A 9,339-nucleotide genomic window follows, 5' to 3' on the forward strand; every position below is an offset into this window, starting at 1 on the left:
AGAGTTTCAGAACAGCCAAGGTTGGGGACTGAAATTTTAAAATTTCCCCTGGAACCAGACAAACTTGGGAGGTAAAACCTCACATCATAGCCACTCAGATGCAGCAGCAGAAAGAAGCTGTCATCTACCCTGACAGTCAGAGCATCAAGTCAAGAAAACATCAACCATCTTGTAGTTCCAAACCTTCACCTGTCAGATTCAGCTACTTCTTATTGTGGGACTTTAAATTTGAACACAATGGAATTTGGACAAGGAGTTTTCCTTCAAGTCCAAACATCATCGTCCAGCCTCCAACCAGAGGTCCATCAGTTATCATGGGAGCCACATGTGGAGTCTGGGTTCTTTTCTAGAATGTGACGGCAATGACAGTCCTGCCAAGTGACATCACTGACATGAATGGATGACTTCAGTCACATGACTGGATGACTTCAGTCACATGACTGGATGGCTTCAGTCACGTGACAGGATGACTTCAGTCACGTGACTAGCTGACTTCAGTCACATGACTGGATGGTTTGAAAATTTTGTTGTTGGCCTCTGGACCTTTTTTTAATCAGTAGTTGACCACAGGTAGCTTAGCTAACTGTTAACTAATTAACTTTCAGTCCAGACAAAGAATGTGGGTTGACAGTTATTCATACAAGTCTTTGGTTTCAGATGCAGCCTCAACTGAGACTCCAAGTTCAGAGGATGGGTTTGTTTGCTGTCAGGTTGCCACCTTTCAGAAATGAAAATCAGGGACGCCCACCACAGCTCCTGGGGGCCATGACCACCAGGGGCCTGACTCCCATGAGGTGGGTGCCCACAGCAGTGGTGTGTTTTATTTTGTAGGTGTTTTTAGTCAAGGGGTGATCAAGAAAGCATTTCCTCCTACTTAAAGCTTGAAATGCTTTATCACCAATAAACACATTATTTATTGTTCAACACTGAACTGCACATTTAAGTTTTAAAATACAAACTCAATAAATGGAGAACTTTATGTGACTTAAGTTCATAACACATCAGCAGGTTTCCCTCCCTTCTTTTTCCAAGTCTCCTTCTTGTTCCTCCTTGCAGCTCTGGGGAACTCTTGGTCTCTCAAAGCCCTGTTGGAAAACTCTGAACAGGACTTCTCAAAGTTGAGAGTGATCACTCCTTTGAGCTCCATGGAGCTCCTGTTCCTGCAGTCACTCCATTTCTGCTTTTCATTTTGTGTTTGTATTAAAGTTCTATTGCTGAAAAAAAGACTTTTTTTCCTTTTTCTTGAAGTAAATATATGAGGGTCGAAATTGACCCATAACACCATGGATGTTACAATAGTTAATAATATTAAAATGAAGAATTAATAAAACCAATCCATGTCAGAGATGTGTTCTAACACCCCTCAGTAATGGTGAGGAAACACAACAACCTTTTGTTTATTTCTATGATTTTCTTGAGGTTCATTTGATCATTTTTCAACTGAAATCGAGGGTTTACTGACTAAAAAAAGGTCCAGAGGCCCACAACAAAATATTCAAATCAATATTTCCATGGATAAGGAAGCCTAACAAGGTAACCAAGAGATGGGAAACAACTTGGATCATAGAAAATTGTTTTTAGTTTATTTGACAGCTGATTGAAGATGAGGGTCAAAACCGACCTGTTAACATCAGAGATGGGAACAGAAAGCTAACACAAGAGGAAGGTTAAAGCTATGAAAAAGGAGTTTGATAAAAATCTTGAACTGACAGTAGAAATATCCTTTTGTATGTTTACCTTTGTTGACAGAAGTCACTTTAGCTTGGCAGTGAAAAGAATCTCTGCTAGCTTGACAAATAAGTGCACAAACTGGGTTCAAGCTGGACTTTGGACACTGGTATCTGCAACAACTCCCATCAACTCCTAATCTAGCATCTCTGCTGTGGTCAAACTATTTTACAGAACATTTGACAGACCTGTGGAGCAGTGAGGACAGACATGAGTTGATCCACATGATCCACTGAAGCGCCATTTTCCCCTGCCACTGAGGTCACCAACATGAGCTGGAGTTGGGACTCTTGAACTGAACCTGGTATCACAGCGACACCTACTGCTGCTAAATGGAACAGCAACATTGAACCCAAGTACAGGATTGGAGGGAGACTGATGGTCGCTGTTTGGGTTTTTGAAGAACAAGGAGGGCGTTGGTTCAAGCTGGATTCTCAGAGACTATTTCCCTAACCTCTACATTGGCATCTACACTGTCATCCAGTCATGTGACTGAAGTCATCCATTCATGTCAGTGATGTCACTTGGCAGGACTGTCATTGCCATCACATTCTAGAAAAGAACCCAGACTCCACATTTCCTCCTATCTATTATTGTGTCCCACCCTCCTGGTCCTTACTCTGAATTCTCAGAGTTTATATCCAGTTCAGTCCTCAAAACAGATGAAGTCATGAGTGTTGATAAATTTCCTTTTCTCCACTGATTATATGTCAAGGTTTGTGTGTGGGGGTGGAGCCTATCCCAGCAGCCTTCGGACATGAGGCGGGGTTCATCCTGGACAGGTCACCAGTCCATCACAGGGCCAACACATAGAGACAGACAACCATTCTCACTCACAGTCACACCTACAGTCAATTTAGAGTATCAATCAGCCTCGTCCCCTCTTGATGTCTTTGGACTGTGGGAGGAAGCTGGAGTACCAGAGAGAACCCACACAGGAACAGGAAGAACATGCAGACTCTGAAACATCCCATGCCCGAGCCGGTACTCTAACCCAGATCCTTCTTGCTGTGAGGCCACAGTGCTGACCACTGCACCATTGTGTCCCCTGAAAATGCCACCAGATCGTTTGGATTTTCTATAAAATCAAGTACACATGAACATGAAGAGGTTTTCACAGGGCTGGTGGTGCAATGGATAGCATGACTGACTACTGTCAGAAGATTCTAGGTTCAACTCCTGGCTCGCTCACTTCAAGTTTTATACTGAGAAGCTTTCACACCTGAAGTGTGAACCACTGCTAAAAGTCACTGAAATCCTCCAAGGTTTCCTCCTTGTCTGCTGTAAACATGAACACATGCATGGATCCTGCTACCTCTCACATGTTAAGCTGGCACTTGACAGTGACAGCAGGAGAACAAAAAATCCCAGTGTGTCATCAACATTTCCTGTAAACTAAATGACAGAAGCCAGTGGTGGCTGGTGAAAAAAATTCTTGGTGGGGCTGGTGTGCCAAAAACATTTCCGTGCCTAGTCTAGTATAATCATTCAAAAAGAGCAGCCGGACAATTATTCAATGTTTTAAAATAGTATTTACTTTCCTTCTTAAAATCGACAGTTTCAAAGACAAAAAAACAAAAAACAATTTACAACTACAGTAAATTTTATGCGATCAAATATTATACAATGATGTTAACTTTACAGAAGGTGATTTGAGCTTAATCTATACAATCCAAATCAACAATGTGTGTGTTTGTCTCTCTCTCTCTGTCTCTCTCTTTGTTCATCTGTGTCTGTCTCTGTCTCCTTCTCTGTGTCTCCGTCTTTGTGTCCTTTTCTCTGTGTGTCTCTATCTCTGTTTGTCTGTCTCTTAGTGTGTGTGTCTCTCTCTGTCTCTCTCTCTTTGTGTCCGTCTCTCTTTCTCTCTTCGTCTACCTGTCTCTCTCCCTCTGTCTCTCTGTCTATTTGTTTCAGTCTTTCTGGGTGTGTGTTCGAATTCAGCAGTTTTTTGTACAGGAACTTTGCTCGTCTCTCTTTCTGGGAGGCAAATTTCTCAATGACCCTGGTGTTGAAACCAGGAATGTTTCGTGTCAGTTTTTTCTCAATGGAGAGCATAGCCAGAGCGTTGAGCCGATCTTGTGCCATGGTATTTGTAAGAAAAGTTTTTATCCTCTTCAAAGTGGAGAAGCACCTCTCAGATTCTGACGTTGTCATTGGTGTGGTGATGAGGATGTTGAGCAGACTTACAGTTTCAGTGAACGTGTCTTGAAGGTTATTTTCCATCAAAACCTGATAGAGAGCCAGTGCACCACTGCAACTCTGAAACTCTTCGTTCCCGTAGATCAGAGACAGCTCTGTTTGAAGTCTGGCCTTGTCCAATGAGGGATAGGCTTCCACTGTGGTTTTCAGTGCTGAATCTGGGAACTTTCGGCTGTGCTGTGGGAACAGGTCTCCTTGCAGGAGTGTGGCGCTGACAAGATGCTTGGTGAAACTAAATCTCTCCTTGGCATGGCTCACAATGGTGTCACATACCTATGCAATGATATAATTATACAAAATAGGAATTATTGCATCTTCACTTGTCTTCATACATTGACCTGATGAGCTAGCCTATATTATGTAATAAACATACTGTAATGATTCATATCATCATAAAACAATATACATTTAAGTCTGGACCACTGTATCATATGGCCAACATCTTATTTTGATTTGATTTAATAATGTGATTCAAATCACACTAAGAAGCAAGTTCTTACCTCCAGTGCCAAATGGTGCAGTGTGTCTTCTCCCAAGGTTCTGCGTCTCTTTGCGGGTGGCTCCTGAGCAGGTCCCCTGAACTCCTCATCCTCAGCCAGAGTAGGCACATCCTCCCTGACCCAACACATAAGTTTCATGAGTAAGTTCTAAAAACTGGTTAGGGATACATTAACAAAACCAAAGGTGGATATCATTACTGTCAATTCTATTATACAGATAAATCAATTCTTTAAATAAGATGATATATAAGCATTTAAGTCTACATATACAGAGAAATTTAGGTTAGGCTACAAATTAATTAATTTAGCATACCTGATAGCCTGCATGTGGTCAATGAATGTCTGGGTGACTCCTGCCATGTAGACAGCATCAATGTTTCTCTTCTGCAGCTGGTTGTAAAGGATGTCCACATGTGGCATGATTTTGTGGAACAGGGCCAGTAAAAAACAAAAAGTTTCATCTTCCAGCATTCTCACATAGCCACCAGCTTCTCTCTTTGTCTGGCTATCAAACCCTTCACTGTTCCGGATAGCCTGAAAGCAATTCACCAGATCCTTCTTGTGCTCATAAACTGTGTTAACACGACTGTTGAAGTTCCAACGTGTTGATGATGCACTTGGAAGTCGGTGCGCAACCATCTCATCAAGCACTGCAGTTCTCTTGCTTGACTTAGAGAAAAGAGAAGCAAATCCCCCCGTGTCAGAAAAAAAGTGACTGATCTGAGGGATGTGGGAGGTTGCTTGCTGCAGTATCAGGTTTAACTGATGGGCATAGCAGTGAACATAGTGAGCGTTTGGATAGATGTCTTGTACCTTTCGCTGCACTCCTCCTTTGGCACCCCTCATCACAGCTGCCCCATCACAGGCCTGGGCAATCAGCTTCTTTTCTTGTCCCTCAGAAAGGATGCTGTGCAGCCTCTCCAATAAGGCACTGGCTATTGCATCCGCACAGGTGTTGGGCAGTTTCAAAAATTCAAAGAACCGCTCTTGAATATTGTGGCGGTCGTCAATGTATCTCAGAACTAAGACTAACTGACACTGTGTTGAAACGTCAGTAGTTTCATCAGCCTGGATCGCTAAAAAGTCTGCCGATTTAACTTCATCCAGGATCTGTTCTCTCAAAACTGCCAGCATACAGTCCAGGAGCTCGTTCTGTACTGTCTTCGAGGTGCCTTTAAAAACGGTTGCATTTTCAAGGTGCTCCCTCAAGTCCCGATCAATGGATGCCATCAAGTCAACTGGACCTCTGAATATTCCAGCGTTGTCAGAGGTATCACTTTCGTCATGTCCCCGCAGAGCCAGTTCAAAAGCACCACAGAATTTAACAGTTAATTATCTTAGATAAGATGTTACGGTTCTTATCTACCTCATCATTGTGCTTCCTTACAGCGATGCGGTGACTGTCATCGAGCTGCGTTGCTATGCTAATCTTCCGAAGAACCGCTAGCTTCACGCAGTTTTCCATGTGAATTTTCGCTCTTTCGTGTTTCTTAATCCGCTCGGAGAGGTGCTTTAGGTCAGTGATTCCTGTCTGTGTCCATGCTGAATCACACCGGTCACTCCTGAAAGGGATGTAGGGGAAGCAAAAAAGTGCGTTGGCTGCTCCACAACCCGTCAGCCACGGCTTGCGCTGAAACCAGCTCCGGCAAAAAGTCCTGTTGTAGGATTTAGCCTTTTCCTTGGACTGCTGCTGGATGTTGATTTCAGGCTTGTCCGGTCCCAGCTCCTTAACGCGGATTTTTTCCGCCATGGTCCTCCTCGCAAAAGGGAAATTTAAAAGGGATCTCACCTAAATCGGTGGAAACTGCTGCTTTTGAACTTCGATCGTTGTTGTCGCCATTTTCTCTCTCACTCACTTCTCGCGGTATTTTTTTTCGTAGGGCATCGGAAATCTGGGAATCTCACTACGCAAAAAGAATATCGCGGGCTCCTCAGCTAGCTTTCGCAATCCAAACCTTCACGCATTTTACGTTGGCGTAGGGGCGACTTTTCCGGCGCCCCTACGCCGTTAAATTTGGCGATGTTGATTGGCCAATTATTCATTATTTTTCCCTAGCAACCATACAGGATTGGCTAATTAAATGCAGGTCTGGGGCGCTTTGACGAGCGCCCCTAAAGACAAATTATACAGTCTATCGGAGTAAATTCACTATTAATTGAATGAGTCAGTTGGCGTAAATGTTGTTTAAATGACCCATATTGCATGTAGACACACACAATTAAGTAAGGCTGACATTGACGCTAATAATTGTAAACATATGCACATATATATGTATAAATACATGTAGAGATTTTCCTCTCCACATCTGGTGGGGCGGCGCCCCAGCGCCCCCCATGAGCCAGCCGCTACTGGTGGATAATAAAAAACTTTCTCATTCAAGTTGAAACCTGCAAGAGGCAGCAGACAAGGTCAAATTAATTTGACACATCAAACTAAACAACAATAGGGGGCATACTGCCCTCTACTGACTAAAGCTGATAATGCTACCATGAACTATCAGGAAAAGAAAAGCACAAATTAAACAAAATAATACAGGACATTCACCCCCCCCCCCCCCCAAAAAAAAGAAAAAATATATTTAAAAAAATGTCCTCAAATAGTGAAGTTTCATCAAACCTTGTGTCTGTATGTTGTGATAGTATTTTATACACAAAATGACACTAAACTCACCTCCATGTTTGATGCAGTACAGAAAAAGAACATAGTTCCCTTTATTCTCCTGCCATTAAAGTTCATAAACTAGCAAGAATGTCAGGTAGCATTAGCATTAACTTCAGCTAAAGTCTACCAGCTTCAGGTACCTTTAACAATCGCCTTACTCGCTTCTTAAGGCTTTATCGTCCATCGTTGTCTTCCGCTTATTCCTTACTATTAAGGGTCGCGGGGGGGCTGGAGACTATCCCAGCATCAACGGGCGAGAGGCGGGGTTCACCCTGGACAGTTCGACAGTCCATCGCAGGGCCAACATACAGCAATTGCTTGCAGTGTACAAGTCCCAAGACTTTCATAAAATTCATCACTGGATTCAGGACGACCCCTGCTGCTTGGCCCCGGTGGGCGGGAGGAGGCTCAGGCCCAAACAACGCTGACTGCAGCTTTAATTTAATCCTAGGTTTATGTAATACTCCGATAAATCAGTGGTATTTATTTCATGATTTTCATAGGAATAAGTTAAGAATAAAATGCCAGTTCATGGTTAAGCTAAAATTTACATAAATTAGTATTTGTTATGAAGAAGATATTAAAATGTATACAATTTGTTTAAAATTAGTAACTTTCAAAAAAACATCATTTCATGGGGTGTGAATGTCTTTAAAAAATGTTAAAGTAATTCTATTACGTTAGGTTACGTGCGTGAGTTCATGACCTTTAGTGTTTACACTTCCGGGAGAAACGCGCGCGAGGAAGAAGGAGCATCGTGTAATGGCGTAACGTTATCGGAGTTTGGAGACTGTGTGTCGTCGGAGAGGAGTTTTTATCGGTAACGGACTGTGAACTGTAATTGACCGACGTGATCGGAGTGCGTGAGTCGGATTCTCCGCCACCGATTGTGTTTTGTTGAGCACCAGGCAAGTCCAGTTACAGAAGCTAGCGGGAGCTAGGCTAACGCTGTCCACGCTGAAGGGAGACGCCGCTGCACGGACGGGACAGGAGCTTCGGATAGTCGCCTCGGGAGAGAGTCGTTAACGGAGGATGTGCCGCTGCTGCCGAGTCACGGAGGTCTGTTGCTGCGGGCTGCTGCGAGCGGGACGGTTGCTGCCATAACGAGCGAGGGATTCATCGGCTGCGGTCCGGTATTGTTGACTTCACCGACACACGGGGGGATCTGGTAAAGGTTTCCATCATGAGCTCCAACTAAAGCGCGCCAACGAAAGTAAACAAGAGTGCACTCGAAATAAAATTAGACAGTTGAAAGAAACACAAACAATATACCCCGGGGTTCTTCTTTATTTTCTATAGTCTTGTTTATTCAAGGTTTGAATGTGTTTTTCTGTAAGCTTTTAATACATTTTCTAAACTGAAATCTTGTGTTGTTTCATTGAATTTGTGTGTTGTTACTGAAGCTTTACAGCAGAGTTTAAAGGTCAAGTGTACTCCCCATAGCCTCCATTTGAATATTTAAGAGTGAGAATCATACATTGCCCGAGATTGATATTAATTATTCCAGATGGGACTTTTACCATACAAGATATTTGAAATGAGTTAAAGTGTTCCCTGTAAGCCTAAGGTGGGTTTTAATATTGGAGCCGGTGGTAAAAGGGTTACATTTAGAAATCTAAACCCCTGCTACCATGAGCACACATGGAAATAAAGACTCAACTGACCGCTCGGTCTACTTCAGCTAGCACACTGAACAATACTGTTGTTTACTTGCTAGCTGATAAGTGAGCAGCTGATGTTTGCAATAACATTGAAATAAACTAAAAATAGAGTCAATAGCTCAAATCCTATCACCACCAAAGGAGCCACGTCTTTAACACTTCAATCTCATAGCGACTCCTCAGGATTTCTTCTTCTCTCCATTGCATTTTGTAGGAGGCTCCTGCCGGTCCACACTGCCTTCCCCCTAACAGATTCAGCTACTGAGACTAAAGTTCGTTAGTGAGCTCAATGCATAAAAGTGACTTAATATTTGTTGAAAACTAAATAGGCGTGATGCTGTAACCTCACATGAACACTCGAAGTCTAGATTTCAGCTGCATGTGAAGAAATCAGCATAAAATCCTTGTGTTGGTGTTTAAACCTGGACTACCAGAACCAGGCTAAGAGGTGTTTGTCTGTTAGCTGTGAAGCAAACTGAAACATGAAGGCTTTGAGGGTTTGTTCTCAACACAAAGAAAGATTCAATGCTCAAACTGCCAACTCTGTAAAAAAAAAAAAAAAACATTTTTACAAATCTCAGTTTATTTC

The sequence above is a fragment of the Aulostomus chinensis genome, chromosome 4 (genome assembly GCF_037954235.1).
Source record: "Aulostomus chinensis isolate RoL2024-O1b breed Wild chromosome 4, RoL_Achi_v1.0, whole genome shotgun sequence".
NCBI lineage: Eukaryota > Metazoa > Chordata > Actinopteri > Syngnathiformes > Aulostomidae > Aulostomus > Aulostomus chinensis.